General features: G+C 41.5%; 1 protein-coding gene across 20 annotated transcripts in view; it reads left to right on the forward strand.

The window, feature by feature from the left end:
• Nucleotides 1–18590, forward strand: part of GPHN (gephyrin) — a 590148-nt gene that overhangs the window by 287636 nt on the left and 283922 nt on the right. The gene's annotated exons all lie outside the window — the stretch shown is intronic.

Consider the following 18590-nt stretch of genomic DNA (forward strand, 5'->3'; position numbering starts at 1 on the left):
CCCAAACAGTTGGACCAGCTACTCCCATTTGCCATAAGGGAGGTTCTGCAAGCCTCTATGTGGTTCTCTCTATTAGAATTGCTTTATGGTCATCAACCAGGGGAAATGTTGGACTTGCTATGCACAGATTGAGAGGAACAAGATGTAGGGTTCTTAAGCATGACCCAGTATGTCTTGCAATTAAGGGAACAACTCAGAAACATAGAGAAAATTTGAGAATGGCCCAACACACACAGGAAAGAAATAATAACTGAGGGGCACAACTACAGACTTTCCTCCTGGTTGACTGTGGCCTGCTGCTCCTACCCTCGGCCAAGTCTAAATTAATGGTCCGATGGCAGGATCTGTTTGAAGTGGTGTTGCAGATCGGGCCAGTAGACTGTGAAATAAGACTACAAGGGAGAAGAAAAGAAACCAAGATCTATTATATGAATCTTCTCAAGCCTTAGAAGATGCACAAGGTCCTGATGATAACACTCTCTCTGCCAGAACCTGAGTTAGGACTCCCAAGTATCCAGCAGCCAAGAACCAACAACAGTATACTTGGAAGGGCTCTGCCCTGCACAAAAGAAGCAGGTCCTCCAATTGATCAAGGACTTTGCAACGGTATTCTCCACCCACTCAGAGAGAACATAGTTGATCCAACACGATCTGGAGACCACCCTGGGCCAGCTGGTCAGGGAGAGCACTAGGCCATTGCCACAGCGGATGTAAAATACAGTCTGAGAAGTGTGATCAGTGTTGGATATGGGAGTAATTCTGGAATCCGAAAGAGAATGGAGAAGCCCCATAGTTCTCGTTCACAAACCAGATGATTCTGTTCGGTTCTGCATCAACTTTAGAAAGGTTAATGCCATCTCAAAATTCTATACCTACCCAATGCCAGGGATAGATGAATTACGAGAATGGCTGGGACCTGCAAAACACGTCCTATTCAAGGATATACTTTTCGACCTCCACGGAGCTGCCATGACTTTCCAACAGCTTGTGAATAGGATCCTCAGCCTCCCTCATGAATATTCTGTGGCCTACATAGACAACACTGTCAACCATAGTCCTCCCTCGGAAGACTACCTATAGCACTTAAAGGCAATATTGAAAGCACTACAGGATGTGGGACTTACAGCCAACCCTGCAAAGTGTAAGTTAGCCATAGGTGAAGTAACCTGCATGGGGTACCACATAAGAGGCAGCCTGGTAAAGCTAGTGGTCAACAAGGTACAGGTCCTAACATCGTGTCACATTCCCCAGACAAAGAGGCAAGTAAAACGTTTTCTCGGCCTGGCAGGATATTACCAGAGATTTATCCCTGTTTTTGCCTCAGTCGCAGCCCCTCTTACAGACCTCATAAAAGACAACAACTCTAAGAAGATCTAGTGGGATGAGAAAATGAAGATGTTTTTAATGAACTGAAAACAGGACTATGTTGGGCACCTGTGTTTTTCAGCCCTATTTTTTTCCGGGAGTTCATACTGCACATAGATGCCTCGGACAACCAACTTGGCACCATATTCTCGCAAGATTTCGGGAGAGAACACCCATTCTTCTACCTGAGTAGGATATCCTTTCCTAAAGAAAAGGCTTACTCAGTTATTGAAAAGGAAGCATTAGCAATTTAAATAGGCTATGGATTCCCTCAGGTATTATCTGTTGAGAAGCCCCTTCTTCCTGGACACATATCACACTCCTCTCTTCTGGATTCACAAAGCCATGCATAAAGGGATGGTACCTTGCATTACAACCCTGCAGTTTCAGAATACCACATTGGGCAGAAAAGAAGCATGCTAACACTGATTTCTTTTCTCAGGAAATTAGGAATGGTGACAAACCACCCCAGGATGGCCTGTCCATTTTAAAGCACATCCTCTCACTAGTGGAGAGGACACTAATGAGCTCCTTTGTGCCTGCTCAGCCCCAACACTGTGCACCCGTAAGGCTTGTTCTGCCTGGGTGGTGGGGATGGGAGCTTAAAGGGAAAACCTGTCACAGAAAGGGGTGGTGAACTGGCTCCACCTCAGACAGCCAAGACAAGTTCACTGAGAGAGAGACAGCAGCAAGCCTCACCGCTCCTGAAGCTGCAAGACCCAGGCTCAGATCTGTATGCCCCATGAGGAGGGGCTGGAGGTAGACCCCATTTAACTAAACCCAAAGGGCTGACCCAGGAAGACTGCCTGAGATCCAGGTCACCCTTATCTCTCTTATTTTCCTATGGACTCCGCTCTTTCATAAGGGAAGAAAGAGGGGAGAGGACTTCTCTTTCGTTTGTCTGCTTCAAGAACCCGCTTGGGCATCCACTGGGGTAGGAGGTGGGGAAGAGAAAGAAAATATAAGGACCTGAAGCAGGGTGTGGATGGAACTTGAGAGGACCCTGGTTCTTCACAGACGTCAGTGACTTTTGCAGATATTTTTATCATTTTATCATTTACAATTTAATGTGATATTACTCTGAAAAGGGACTAAAAATAGCGTTATTACCTCACCCACCTAAAAATGACCTTATCAAGTTCCGTTTTTCTCTTAAGATGAAATCTCATTGACTTCAGTGGGGCCAGGATTTCACCCTCAATTATTGCTATAGTCAATCAAAACCTATGCTAAGAAAATTTTAAGGAGTATGATTAAGTACTCAAAAGTCAGGAAATACAAATATAATGGTTGCATGCACAGCCTTAACTTTGATCTTTTGTGCATAATAATTGTTATATGAACTTTAATTACATGATCGCATACTATTTAAAAAATACAATATAATCTCATACACTTTTCTACAACCTCTGTTACAAGTATACTATTTATAGTATCTTTGAACACCAGAAAGAATTATCAAGTCATTTTTTAAACATATCACAATAAGCAAAGTGAATGAGTGAAGGGTGCCTTATTCAAGATCCTCACTATGCACCGTTACAAAGATGAATGAGGCAAAGATTAATTGCTCTGTAAATATTCACCTTAAAGCAAAGACCAGGTCTGGAAAATTTCATCCTGAAAGTTGAGTCTTTGAAAATTACAAGAGACTGAAAATAGCATGTGTGGGTCAATTTATAAATTAAAAGATTTGTTTTTCTAATGTTGAGCCATGCAAATTCAACCTGGGATCTGAGAGTTAAGTAGGTTCTTTTGTTCTTCTGTATCAGCACCAGTAATAAAGATTCTGGAAGCCTAGTTATGCCATCAGTGTATTTGTATTATTTGTATGTGTAGAGGCTTGTAGGGGCCTTTTGCTGGGAGAGAAGCTGAGCCCTGATTAGGGGGTGGGGCTTCTCTGAGGAGGGGTCCTATAAAGGTAGCCAGCCAGTCAGGCAGCAGCACAGACAGCTGCAGTGGCACAGGAGCCATCAAACAGAGCTGTAAACAAGGGACTTTAAGTGGGAGTTCGTAAGGGGAGTTTGTATTGCGGTGCTTGTTTGGGGTTTGTTCTTGCTATGGGTGGTGGTGTTTTGGTGTGGTTTGTGTTTCCCGGACTAACAGAATTTAGGTGGGAAGGCTATGACAGATACAGAGGCAGCAGTGGTAATGACCCAAGCAGTGGAGGACACAATGAAGATGACTGGATGTGGAAGCTGCGGTATGTACATGATACTGGAGGGTGTACCTGGAAAGAGTTTTGTCTGCATGAGGTGCCGCCTGATAGAGCTGATGGAAGAAAAGATCCGAGGATTGGAGTTGCAGGTGGAAAGTCTGGTTGAGTTTAGAAGGGGGTTCAAACAGATTATGGAGCAAAGACACGAGGTGGCTGAAGGGAAAAGCTCAGACTTACAGGATGGAAGCAGGACTGAAGAACTCTGAGGGGAGACTGCTGGGTGAAGAAAATGGACAGGGGAAGCGTGTGACTAAGAGAACCAGGCAGAGGAAAGGATGGGCTAGTGAAGGAGAAATAGAGCTCAAGAACAGGTTTGCAGAGTTGGAAAATGAAGAAGGGGCTCAGCAGGTAGTCACTGAAGGTGAAAGGGCAAGGAAGAAGAGAAGAGCAGCTAGTTCTATAGGAAAAGGGAAGAGTCAATGGAGACTACACCAAATATGAGCCCCAGGAGGATACAGGATGGGAAGAAGAGGATTACAAGGGAGAATAGGAATGGAAAGAACTTACAGCCAGAGGGAACAGGGGATAGACCGGAGAATCGCACCATCGCCAGGAAAAGGTTGTGCTGTCTTCCAGGTGCTAAGATACGGGATGTGGACCTGATTAAGAGAGCTTTAAACTAGGAATCTGGGGGAGATGGTTGGGAGATGTCCAGGTAATCTCCACGCTGGATTTTTAGCATTAAGAAGGAAGAAAACAAAGTAAGAAAGGATACAGCCATGGGTAGGAGAATGGACATAAGGAGGAAGGGCAGTGAGGATACCAGTCTGATAGGTCACACTGCCTGTAGAATGACCGTGCCTAATCAGGTAAAGAATGTGAGCGAGGCCAAACAGCAAATATTAAGATGTTTGTACACCAATGCGAGGAGCCTAGGTAACAAAATGGAGGAACTAGAGCTACTGGTGCAGGAAGTGAAACCAGATATTATAGGGATAACAGAAACATGGTGGAATAGTAGTCATGACTGGACTACAAGTATTGAAGGGTATGTGCTGTTTAGCAAAGACAAAAATAAAGGTAAAGGTGGTGGAGTAGCATTGTATGTCAATGATGGGGTAGAATGTAAAGAAATAAGAAGCGATGGAATGGATAAGACAGAGTCTGACTGGGCAAAAATCAAATTGGGGGAAGAAAGCTACTAGAGCCTCCCCTGTGATAGTGCTTGGGGTGTGCTATAGACCGCCGGGATCCGATTTGGGTATCGATAGAGACCTCTTTAATGTTTTTAATGAAGTAAATACTAATGGGAATTGCATGATCGTGGGAGACGTTAACTTCCCAGATATAGACTGGAGGACAAATGCTAGTAATAATAATAGGGCTCAGATTTTCCTAGATGCGATAGCTGATCGATTCCTTCATCAAGTAGTTACTGAACCAACAAGAGGGGATGCCATTTTAGATTTGGTTTTGATGAGTAGTGAGGACCTCATTGAAGAAATGGTTGAAGGGGACAACCTTGGTTTGAGTGATCATGAGCTAATTCAGTTCAAACTAAATGGAAGGATAAAGAAAAATAAATCTGCGATGAGGGTTTTTGATTTCTAAAGGGCTAACTTTCAGAAATTAAGGAAATTAGTTAGGGAAGTGGATTGGACTGAAGAATTTATGGATCTAAAGGCAGAGGAGGTCTGGGATTACTTCAAGTCAAAGCTGCAGAAGCTATTGGAAGCCTGCATCCCAAGAAAGGGGAAAAAATTCATAGGCAGGAGTGGTAGACCAAGCTGGATGAGCAAGCATCTCAGAGAGGTGATTAAGAAAAAGCAGAAAGCATACAGGGAGTGGAAGATGGGAGGGATCAGCAAGGAAAACTACTTTATTGAGGTCAGAACATGTAGGGATAAAGTGAGACAGGCTAAAAGTCAAGTAGAGTTGGACCTTGCAAAGGGAATTACAACTAATAGTAAAAGGTTCTAAAGCCATATAAATAAGAAGAAAACAAAGAAAGAAGAAGTGGGACCGCTAAACACTGAGGATGGAGTGGAGGTTAAGGATAATCTAGGCATGGCCCAATATCTAAACAAATGCTTTGCCTCAGTCTTTAATGAGGCTAATGAGGATCTTAGGGATAATGGTAGCATGACAAATCAGAATGAGGATATGGAGGTAGATATCACCATATCCGAGGTAGAAGTGAAACTCAAACAGCTTAATGGGACTAAATCTGGGGGCCCAGATAATCTTCATCCAAGAATATTAAAGGAATTGGCACGTGAAATTGCAAGCCCATTAGCAAGAATTTTTAATGAATCTGTACATTCAGAGGTTTTATCGTATGACTGTCGAATTGCTAACACAGTTCCTATTTTTAAGAAAGGGGGGAAAAAAGTGATCTGGGTAACTACAGGCCTATTAGTTTGACATCTGTAGTATGCAAGGTCTTGGAAAAAATTTTGAAGGAGAAAGTAGTTAAGAACATTGAGGTCAATGGTAAATGGGACAAAATACAACATAGTTTTATAAAAGGTAGATCGTGCCAAACCAACCTGATCTCCTTCTTTGAGAAAGTAACAGATTTTTTAGACAAAGTAAATGCAGTGGATCTAATTTACCTAGTTTTCAGTAAGTGTTTGATACAGTGCCACGTGGGGAATTATTAGTTAAATTGGGGATTAGAAAAGATGGGGATCAATATGAAAATTGAAAGGTGGATAAGGAATTGGTTAAAGGGGAGACTACAGCAGGTCATACTGAAAGGTGAACTGTCAGGCTGGAGGGAGGTTTCCAGTGGAGTTCCTCAGGGATCGGTTTTGGGACCGTTGCCAATTCAGAGAAGGACCGGGATATCATACAGGAAGATCTGGATGACCTTGTAAACTGGAGTAATAGTAATAGGATGAAATTTAATAGTGAGACGTGTAAGGTCATTCATTTAGAGATTAGTAACAAGAACTTTAATTATAAAATGGGGACGCATCAGTTGGAAGTAACGAAGGAGGAGAAGGACCTTGGAGTATTGGTTGACCACAGGATGACTATGAGCCGCCAGTGTGATATGGCCGTGAAAAAAGCTAATGCGGTCTTGGGATGCATCAGGCGAGGTATTTCCAGTAGAAATAAGGAGGTTTTAGTATGTTATAGAAGGCACTGGTGAGACCTCACCTGGAATAGTGTGTGCAGTTCTGGTCTCCCATGTTTAAGAAGGATGAATTCAAACTGGAACAGGTACAGAGAAGGGCTACTAGGATGATCCGAGGAATGGAAAACCTGTCTTATGAAAGGAGACTCAAGGAGCTTGGTTTGTTTAGCCTAACTAAAAGAAGGCTGAAGGGAGATATGATTGCTCGCTATAAATATATCAGAGGGATAAATACCGGAGAGAGAGAGGAATTATTCAAGCTCAGTACCAATGCGGACACAAGAACAAATGGATATAAACTGGCCACCAGGAAATTTAGACAAGAAATTAGATGAAAGTTTTGAACCATCAGAGAAGTGAAGTTCTGGAACAGCCTTCCAAGGGAGGCAGTGGGGGCAAAAGACCAATATGGCTTCAAGATTAAGCGCATACGTCTATGGAGGAGATGGTATGATGGGATAACATGATTATGGCAATTAATTGATCTTTGACTATTCGTGGTAAATAGGCCCAGTGGCCTGTGATGGGATGTTAGATGGGATGGGATCTGAGCTACTACAGAGAATTCTTTCCTGGGCATCTGGCTGGTGAGTCTTGCCCACATGCTGAGGGTTCATCTGATCGCCATATTTGGGGTCAGGAAGGAATTTTCCTCCAGGGCAGATTGAAAGAGGCCCTGGGGGGTTTTCGCCTTCCTCTGCAGCGTGGGGCACGGGTCACTTGCTGGAGGATTCTCTGCTCCTTAAAGTCTTTAAACCATGATCTGAGGACCTTAATAGCTCAGGCATAGGTGAGAGGTTTATTGCAGGAATGGGTGGGTGAGATTCTGTGGCCTGTGTGGTGCAGGAGGTCAGACTAGATGATCATAATGGTCCCTTCCGACCTTAAAGTCTGAGTCTATGAGGACTCAGTTAATAAAGAACTAAAGGGAGATAATGTAATTAATGCAACTCAGCATAGGTTTATGGAGCCTCTCAATCTAACTTATGGCACCTTAGAGACTATCAAATTTATTTGAGCATAGGCTTTCGTGAGCTACAGCTCACTTCATCAGATGCATGCAGTGGAAAATACAGTGGGGAGATTTATATACACAGAGAACATGAAACAATGGGTGTTACTATACACACTGTAACAAGAGTGATCAGGTAAGGTGAGCTATTACCAGCAGGAGAGCGGGGGTGGGGGATGGGGAACCTTTTGTAGTGACAATCAATGGGCCATTTCCAGGAGTTGACAAGAACGTCTGAGGAACAGTGACGGGATGGGGGGAAATAAACATGGGGAAATAGTTTTACTTTGTGTAATGACACATCCACTCCCAGTCTTTATTCAAGCCTAAGTTAACTGTATCCAGTTTGCCAATTAATTCCAATTCAGCAGTCTCTTGCTGGAGTCTGTTTTTGAAGTTTTTTTGTTGAAGAATTGCCACTTTTAGGTCTGTAGTCGAGTGACCGAAGAGATTGAAGTGTTCTCTGACTGGTTTTTAAATGTTATAATTCTTGACATCTGATTTGTGTCCATTTATTCTTTTATGTAGAGACTGTCCAGTTTGGCCAATGTACATGGCAGAGGGGCATTGCTGGCACATGATGGTGTTTATCACATTGGTAGATGTGCAGGTGAGCGAGCCTCTGATAGAGTGGCTGATGTGATTAGGCCCTATGATGGTGACCCCTGAATAGATATGTGGACACAATTTATAACGCGCTTTGTTGCAAGGATAGGTTCCTGGGTTAGTGTTTTGTTGTGTGGTTGCTGGTGAGTATTTGCTTCAGGTTGGGGGGCTGTCTGTAAGCAAGGACTGGCCTGTCTCCCAAGATCTGTGAGAGTGATGGGTCGTCCTTAAGGATAGGTTGTAGATCCTTGATGATGCGTTGGAGAGATTTTAATTGGGGGCTGAAGGTGATGGTGAGTGGCGTTCTGTTATTTTCTTTGTTGGGCCTGTCCTGTAGTAGGTAACTTCTGGGTACTCTTCTGGCTCTGTCAATCTGTTTCTTCACTTCAGCAGGTGGGTACTGTTGTTGTAAGAACGCTTGATAGAGATCTTGTAGGTTTTTGTCTCTGTCTAAGGCATTGGAGCAAATTCGGTTGTATCATAGAGCTTGGCTGTAGACAATGGATCATGTGGTGTGGTCTGGATGAAAGCTGGAGGCATTTAGGTAGGCATAGCAGTCAGTAGGTTTCCGGTATACGGTGGTGTTTATGTGACCATCGCTTATTAGCACCGTAGTGTCCAGGAAGTGGATCTCTTGTGTGGATTGGTCCAGGCTGAGGTTGATGGTGGGATGGAAATTGTTGAAATCATGGTGGAATTCCTCAAGGGCTTCTTTTCCATGGGTCCAGATGATGAAGATGTCATCAATGTAGCGCAAGTAGAGTAGGGGCATTAGGGGACGAGAGCTGAGGAAGCGTTGTTCTAAGTCAGCCATAAAAATATTGACATGCTGTGGGGCCATGTGGGTACCCAAGGCAGTGCCGCTGATTTGAAGGTATACATTGTCCCCAAATGTGAAATAGTTATGGGTTAGGACAAAGTCACGAAGTTCAGCCACCAGGTTTGCCGTGACATTATCAGGGATACTGTTCCTGATGGCTTGTAGTCCATCTTTGTGTGGAATGTTGGTGTAGAGGACTTCTACATTCATAGTGGCCAGGATGGTGTTATCAGGAAGATCACCGATGGATTGTAGTTTCCTCAGGAAGTCAGTGGTGTCTCGAAAATAGCTGGGAGTGCTGGTAGCGTAGGGCCTGAGGAGGGAGTCTACATAGCCAGACAATCCTGCTGTCAGGGTGCCAATGCCTGAGATGATGGGGCGTCCAGGATTTCCAGGTTTATGGATCTTGGGTAGCAGAGAGAATACCCCTGGTAGGGGTTCTAGGGGTTTTCTCTATGTTTTTCCTCCCTCTCCCCCCCACTCTCCTGCTGGTAATAGCTCACCTTTCCTGATCACTCTTGTTACAATGTGTATGGTAACACCCATTGGTTCATGTTCTCTGTGTATATAAATCTCCCCACTGTATTTTCCACTGCATGCATCCGATGAAGTGAGCTGTAGCTCATGAACGCTTATGCTCAAATAAATGTGTTAGTCTCTAAGGTGCCACAAGTACTCCTTTTCTTTTTGCAGATCCAGATTAACACGGCTGCTGCTCTGAAATCAATCTAACTTGATTTTTTTTATTAGATGACAAGTTTGGTTGATAATGGAATGTTGACATAATCTATTTAAACTTCTGTAAGGTGTTTGACTTGTTACCACATAACATTTTGATTAGAAACTAGAATAATATAAAATTAACATGACACACATTAAATGGATTAAAAACTGGCTGATATGTCTCCAAATGTAACTGTTAACAGGGAACCATCAGCAAGTGGGTCCTTTTCCAGTTGTAGCCTTCAGGGATTGGTTCTTGGCTATGAATTATTTAACATTTTTGTCAATGGAAGGAGACATAAAATCATCACTGATTAAGTTTGCAGATGACCCAAAAATTGGGGGAATGGTAAATAATAAAGAGGACAGTCACTGATTCAGAGCAATCGGATATCTTGCTAAACTGGGCACAAGCAAACAATATGCATTTTAATATGGCTAAATTTAAATGTATACATCTAGGAACAAAGAATGTAGGAAGCAGTGAGTCTGGAAGAGAGTTGGGCATCCTGGTGGATAATCAGCTGAACATGATCTCCCAGTGTGATGCTATGTCCAAAATCGCTAATGCAATGCTTGGATGCATAAACAGGGAATTCTCGAGTAGCAGTAAAGAGACTATTTTACCTCTGTATGTGGCACTGGTTTGACTGCTGCTGGATACTGTGTCTATATCTGTTGTCAACAATTCAAGAAAGATGTTGATAAATTGGAGGAGGTTCAGAGAAGAGCCATGAGAATGATTAAAGAATTAGAAAACCTGCCTCATAGTGATAGACTAAAGGAGCTCAATCTATTTAACTTAACAAAGAGAAGGTTAAGGGGTGACTTGATTATAGTCTGTAAGTACCTACACGAGGAACAAATATTTAATAATGGGGTCATTAATCTACCAGATAAAGGTATAACACGATCCAATGGCTGGAAGTTGAAGCTAGATAAATTTAGACTGGAAATAAGGTGTACATTTTTAATGGTGAGAATAATCAACCATTGGAATAATTTACCAAGCGTCTTGGTGGATTCTCCATCCCTGTCAATTTTTAAATAAAGATTGGATTTTTTTTCTAAAATATGTGCTCTAGGAAATATTTTGGGGAAGTTTTGTGGTCTGTGTTATACAGGATGTCAGACTAGATGATCACAGTGGTTCCTTCTGGCCTTAGAATCTCTGAAACTATGTTTCTCCATGGTTGCAGAAGCATTAATATCTCTCATTGGTTCCTTCTTGTATCCAAGATCAGAACAGTAATCAGAAGCGGAGTCAGATCATGGACAATCTCAGTTCCAACCTTCCCCCCCAAATGAACTTTCAGGCTCTCAGCCAATTCTTGAGAAACCTTACTATGATTATTACAAACCAGATCCTCATCTGGGATATTGGTCTGAATGGAAAATCCCACTATGATATAGACTACCTTCATGGCAGACCCAACCTCTTTGCACAGATCCACAACAAATGCAAATCATCAGGCTTATGCAGCCTCCAGCACCATTGGAACTGGATTCTTTAAATCCACGATCAGCGATCTGATGTTATTAACCAGACAAAGTGAAAAATCTCTGGCAATTCACCAATAATCATTTTCAGATGTTGAAGAGCAAGTGGTCATTCAGGAATTCCCAGAGTTAGATCCTGAAATGGATGTGTAAAGGTCACCAGACAGGAATGTGAGGATTTATTCAGCCACTTGTCTTTCGCAGGATACTGTAGCTTTCTGAGAGTTAATGCAGAGAATGGCTGCTACTTTGAAGCTACTTACCTCCACTGAGGAGGTAACAGACCACCCAATTTTTGACATCTTGGGTAATCAGTCTTCAGGCAGAATATCATTACCATTCTTGGGTGACTTCTACAACCTGAAAGATCAATCTGGGCAAATCCTTGTTCCAGTCCAACCTGTATCCAAAAAAGTGGACAAACTGTATCAAGAAGAGTTTTCATATTTTCATACACACCCATCATCTAATTCTGCAGTAGTCAAACAGAAGTTACTGGGCCCAATACAGAGGAAACTGGGTTAAATCTGTAGTCTGTATTATACAGGAGGTCAGATTAGATGACCTACTGATCCCTTCTGCCTTAAAATCTGTGAATCTATTAATGTAAATATAGCTGTGAAAGCAGGTTGGGGACTTATAATCAGGAAGAAGAGAAGCAAAGAATGTAGGAAGATACCTTTGCATTGGTGAAATGAGCAATTTGATCATGAGAAAATTCTACCACAGATGAGTTGCAAAGTCCTAAGTAACCAATATAAAACTGAAATCAGTTCAGCTCTGGGCAATGCATAAACAGGAAACCCAGCAAGTCATTTGAGGTTATGAAGAGAGCAAAGTGAATTGTTATCTGATGGCTAAGCACAAAGAGAAAATTATGTAAAAGAGCCAGAAAGCATGACTAATGAACATGTGCCAAGTAAGTATTAAACTGATCTATATCATGCATATATATCAAGAGCCCTTGGAATAGGGAATGATCTCAAAAAGTAGAATACACTTAGCAGCGATGCTCACAGGAGTTCCATTTGCCATTGATCAAAACTGAGCTTTAGAAAAGTGTCAGCAAAGATTCTTGAATGCCATTGAAAAAAGAGAAAAAAAACCTGTTCTCTAGATGAAGGAGAAATCAAAGAAATCAAGCAGGATGTTCAAAAGGAGTAAGAGGTGAAGTGAAAATAAAATGGAGAGGTAAACCTAAGACACACAACGTAGCTACTGAAGTGGAGGAAGCAGCCCTAAGAAATGGGCTAATAAAATTTTACACCAGTTCTGAGCGTAAGCGTCAAAGGTCAACTGGGTAGATGCTTTATTTCTGTGTATCACAAAAATATAGCAACCATTAGTGATTCAAGCACTTCAGTGAAGTACTAAATAGGTCAGAAGCACAATTGTGATTTGATTTTCTGGAGTAAAAATTAGTCTAGAAGAACCAAAAATAAAGCACATTTTTCTTTGCCTGACCCTTTCACCACAGAAGCAGGGGAGAGCTGAGTATTAAAAATATATTTATTTTTCATAATTGTTACAAAGGACAAAGATTTTTATTGGATTCATTTTTCTACACGTGCTGCAGTTTCTGAATGTAATTGTGATTTTTACAAATATGTTTCCAGAGCAAGATCCTCCACTGGTATGAAATATAATGATTGCATTGACTTCTATGGAACAACATTGATTTACATAATCTGTGGATTTACCCCTCAATTTTAGTTTGTATGGAACATCTGAATTGTAAGCAAAGTCACAAAATATAAAGGAGAGATGTACAAATATTATTCCAAGGAGTCTTGTTTGTTTGAGGTTTATAAAATTGTTTTTGTAGCACCACTAAAGAGTTCTGCCAAATAGCATGTTCCTGACCTGGAGGGACCATAGTCTGAAAACACAGCAAGTACAATTCTATGCAAGGCACGCAAAAAGGAGGCTGTAAGCCCCTTTGTCTCTCCTGCCCTTAGTTGCAGTGCAGATTGAGACTCTTGTTTTCAGGTGATTACAACTTTTTAAAAATATTATTGAGGGGGGCTGTACTTTTAAATTGGAAATACTATTCTGAGTAATTTTTAGAGATTTCTAAAATTGATTTTTCTTGTTTTTCTCCCTCTCTAATGTCTCAGCAGTGGGATTTGGTACTAAAGAAGCCTACATTTACAGGCAGAGAGATATGAAAAGTAGTACCAGTAAAATCAACAGTTTGGGAGGAAGGGTTAAAGTGCTTCTTGTGTGGAGAGGAATGGATGAGAATTTCCAGTTCTCAGTGTTCCAGGGTTAACTGGCTAAACCCTAGTGTTCTGTGAGTGTATAAAGATGAAGTGTTTTTACTGTAATTTGGATGAACACATAATTACAACCTGTTATCATTTCTCTCAGTATTTTGGAAATCAGAAAATAAATACATGTAAGATCAACATAGGTTAAATTTCTTTGTGGTTTTAAAGATCTATGTGGTCCCCAATTAAAGCTTCTGAAGTAGAATAAAGCTCTGGTTTACTGCATGTTATAAAGGAACTGATTTTTCTTTAGTGTAGGCAATAGGTAAGAATTATAATTGTACCTCAGCATATTTATGGAACAGCTACAATATCTAGTTACTCACTCTTTAGTTTATATAAAGAACAGTTTTAAAAAAAATTATTTATCTTTGGCTGCATTGTATGATGTCACATTAAATTTATTCTTTTCTTTTTTAGCAATGCCTTAAAATGTGGTCAGTGGCTACGTCTACACTTGGAACTGGAGATGTAATTCTCAGCTTGAATAGAGATACACACACTAGATCTCATCGAGCTAACAGGCTAAAAATAGAAGTGTAATCACTGTAGCAATGGGCAGTGGCAAATGGTACCAGTAAAGTACTGGTATGGGCTAGCCACCTTGATTACAAACCTAACTAGACCCTGTGGGTTCATACGTGGGTGGCTACCTTGATTACAAACCTAACTAGACCCTGTGGGTACATACGTGGGTGGCTACCTAGTGCTGCTGCTCACCTCTGTATATGCTGCCATGGGTATACTATTATTTTTAGCACCCTTGCTGTCATTCAAGTAGCATATGTTTACTTAAACTGAGAATCACATCTCCAGCTCCAAGTATAGACATAGCTAATATGTCACTGAACTATGGCAAAACTGAAGCTCATGAAATACGTATTCTATAAAGCTGATTGTAGTTGGCAGGTTTTCTTTTGTCTAAATAAGATTATGAAATGGAGATACTGTGTTAAGAAAACTAATACAAATCCCCCTTCCTCCTATTCTGATACTGACAGATTTTGCTCAGTGATAATGAGTTTTTTTGAAACTGTGCAATACAAAACTTTGCAAAAAAAAAAAAAAAATTACTCCACTGAAGTCCTGTTGAGTCATCATATGAGGCTTACTGTTATTGAAAGTCCTTGAGACAAATACTGTTGCTAGATGATAAAGAAGCTCTGACAAAATGTTATCTATTTAAAAAAAAAAAAAATTGTTCCTATCTGTTTTGCTGATGAACACCTTAGATTATTAAAATTGAAGGAATTTTAAAGTGTAATCTGCTTTTTACTACTGATTTTGGGAGGGGGAACATTTCACTCAATTTTGAAGATCAAATTTCGTAACTGCTGAGTTATGTGCTGCTCCATGTGTGATATTTTATGCACATTATTTAATATTCTTATATTGAAATAAATTGCATATAACTATAAATGTCTGCTTTAAAAAAGGTCAGTCTGTCTAACCACCAGTGCAGATGGGGAGGTTTCTTGCCCAAATGAAAATGACCATCCCCAGAGAGGAGGAGGGGACAAAAGAATTTTTGTCAACTACTTACAAGGGACAGCTCGAGGGGCAGAGCTGGGAGTAATGTCAAAGCTGCTGTAATGGTGCCAGAAGGGGACACCAAGCCCAGAATCATGGGCAGTGCCCTCTACTCCCTCAAGCTGTTGAGGGAGCCAGTGAATGCTACCTAGTCAAACTGTGCCCAAATGTCTGCATGTGTAAGGTCAAGGGAAGCAGCCACAAAGTCACAGAGAGCCTCCCAAAGGTTAAAGGCATCAGCTTGATAGCCTTAGTGAAGGAAATCCTCTGCATCAGCATCTCATTCCAGAGTCAGGTCCCCTTCTCAACCTCAGAAGAGGGATATATCTCCACCTCATTTTATGCAACCACTCTAGAACTATCTATTCATGCTTTGGAAAAGAGATCACAAGCAGATGACCATCCAACTCCTGTATATGTATCTTCTCCAGATGAGGCAATCATGCCTGGATTGTGGCTTCCACTCCAGATGGCTGTATGACATTCCAGAACCTATTAAGGAGAATTGCTACCACATTAGAGATTCTGGGCAAGATAGTTAAGAAAAATGCTACAAATTTCTCAACATCATCCATACCTCGGTTCCTGGACATCTTGCTTTACCTATCAGTGATGGATTATCAGATCCTGCCAAGCTACTCTGGCAAATGCCTGCTTCTGAACCTGCAACATCGGAGAGAGCAGACCTCCACAGCCAAGTTTCCTTACAGGGATTTGAAGTTTTACAGTCGTTCAACACCTGGTTCACTGATGGTTGCCACAGCCAATGAACACACATGTCAGGGTCAAGAAAGGTCCATTCCTAAAAATAGACGCCCCAAACAGTTGAACTTATTTGGATGGGAGAATTGTTCTACTTCTAGCCTCCAAATGAGAATTGCCAGTTACCAAGTCTTGTTAGCAAAATACAATTTTATTAATTGACTCAGGGTCAAAATTACATAAAAGATTCCTCAGGGCAATAAGGAGAAGGTTAAGAACAGCAGAAACAACTTGCATATCGATGGTGACCTCATTCGCAATGAAGAGTCTCCAGGCTCCATTCCTTAGGGCTCCCTAAAGAAGTTCATTTAACAATTGAGGCTCTCCCATTTTAGGGGTGTGAACATTTTAATTCTAAAATTAAGGCATTTGAGGCATTACATACCCTGAAAGACTCTTCTACAATGTTGAGATTTTTTCAGGCTCTAAACTCCTGCTTCCAAGTAGAAGCATTATAGACAACAACCTCAATAGCAACAGTCTTCCATTCCCTATAAACAGATGGAAATGCCTAGGAAATGTTAGAAATTTCCTAGAAGAAAATCTGTGTCCACCACCATATCAACTCACCCGCCTCCATCTACATCTAGATAGCAGCTTTGTCCGCTTGGTCAAGAGCACTGTTCATCCCGTCATATCCCATTCTTTTGGGAACCATTTATATCATTTCTATGAGTTCTGGAATACCATTACTACTGACAGGTTTTAGAAAAAATAGAGGTGGGCTAGACCATCCACTTTCAGACCCTTCAGGGATCCTTCTCAGGAGAGCGTGCTACATCAAAAGGTGCAATAACTTCTGACTGTCAGAGCAGTAGAAGTTGTTCCTCAATAGCACAGGGCAAGGAAATGTTATTCTCTTATTTTCTCATTCCCAAAAAGATGGGAGTGTGAAGACTTATTTTGAGCCTAAGACAGCTAAATACATTAATGAGAAAGCTCAACTTCAGGATAATGTCCCTAGCTTCTATTATTCCATCCCTAAATCCAAATGATTGGTATGCCACACTCTTATCTTTGGGATGCCTGTTTCCATACCACTATTTTCCAGGCTCACAGGAGATATCTCAGGTTCCAAATGGACAGTTGCCATTACCAGCACAGAGTATTACCATCCAGGGTTTTCATGAAATGCCTCACAGTAGTGGCAGCTTCCTCAGAATTCTCATACTTGCAGAATTGGCTCATTCACAGGAAATTGCACCATTAAGTAGCAGACTTCATTCAGCAGCCTCTGAATCTGTTTAACAGGTAGGCCTGAAAGTAAACAAAGACAAGTCAACACTGACTCTAACTTAAAAAGAAGAATTCACAGGACTGATTCTGGACTCCATGATAGTGATGTCTTCTCTATCTTCAGAAAGATTTCAAGCCATTCTGGATCTACGTACCCCTTTCCCAGACTCCAGAACATCAATTAGAATGTGCCACAGACTGCTAGGCCACATGACCTCATGCACCTCCATGCCTCAGCATGCCAAACCTCATATGTGCTGCGTGGAAGAGTGGTTGAAGGCTGTATATCAGCAGACATCAACTGGAAATGCTAGTTCACGTTCCACCATGAATCTTATCATTAAAGTGGTGGTTAGACCCCACAAAAGTTTGCAATAGATTCCATTCCTGTATGCACACTTCCATCTAAAACTGGAGATGAATGCCATTTGAATGCAAATACCAGGGTTATGGACTCCTCAAGAGGAAAAGCTTCACATAAATGTCCTGGATTTAAAAGCCATTTATTAAACATGCTCAGTTTTCCTCCCAGCCATCAAGGGTCTTACGGTACAAGTCATGACGAATAGCACTATGATCGTGTTTTATATAAATAATCAGGATGGCACAAGATCTACTCCACTATGTCAAGAGGCTGTATGACTTTGGAACTTCTGCATCCACCATGAGGGCAACTGAGGGAAGTTCATCTACCAGGAATACAGAACATACTGGTAGATCACTTTGGCAGACAAATTGTAGATGACCACAAGTGGTCCATAAATGACAGTGATTCTGTAAATTATATCCCACCAATGGAGTCTCCTGACTATAGACCTGTTTGCTACCAGAGAGAACTGAACTGGAAGTGTCTTTGCTTCTGCTTCAGAAAGGGTCAGAGCCATCTGTTTTCAATGCATTCCTGATCGCATGGTCCTTAGGCCTTCTGTTACGCATGTTCTCTGATTCCATTAATACCCAGGATTCTCAGAAAGCTCAAGCAGGAATCCGACAAAATGATCGTGATAGCCCCAGCCTGTCCAAGGCAATTTTGGTACCTGTATCTCTGAAATCTCTCCATTCAATCTCTGATACACTTGTCTCTAAAACAAGACCTGGTACATCAGAATTGTGGCCAAGTCCTGCATCCTGATCCATACGCTCTTCATCTCGTGGCATGAACGCTAGCTAACTGATTTAATCAGAAAGAATATGTTCCTCAGAGGTTAAAAACATTCTCATGCGCAGCAAAAAGGATTCTAACAGACACATTTATTCTCCAAAATAGAAGACGTTTTCAATATGGGGGTGAAGCAGCCTTGTACAACCTCCAAATTACCTTGGTTGTAAAACAGGAGAAATCATAGTTGCCTGCCTCCTGGCCTAGATCAGTAATACGGGTTGTGAGCTGCACAGAAATGTTAACAGCACTTAGTCAAAGAGACGAGATCAGAATCCATGGTCTCCTAGCTGCCAATCTAATGTAC

The sequence above is a fragment of the Lepidochelys kempii genome, chromosome 6, assembly GCF_965140285.1.
Source record: "Lepidochelys kempii isolate rLepKem1 chromosome 6, rLepKem1.hap1, whole genome shotgun sequence".
Classification (NCBI taxonomy): Eukaryota; Metazoa; Chordata; order Testudines; family Cheloniidae; genus Lepidochelys; species Lepidochelys kempii.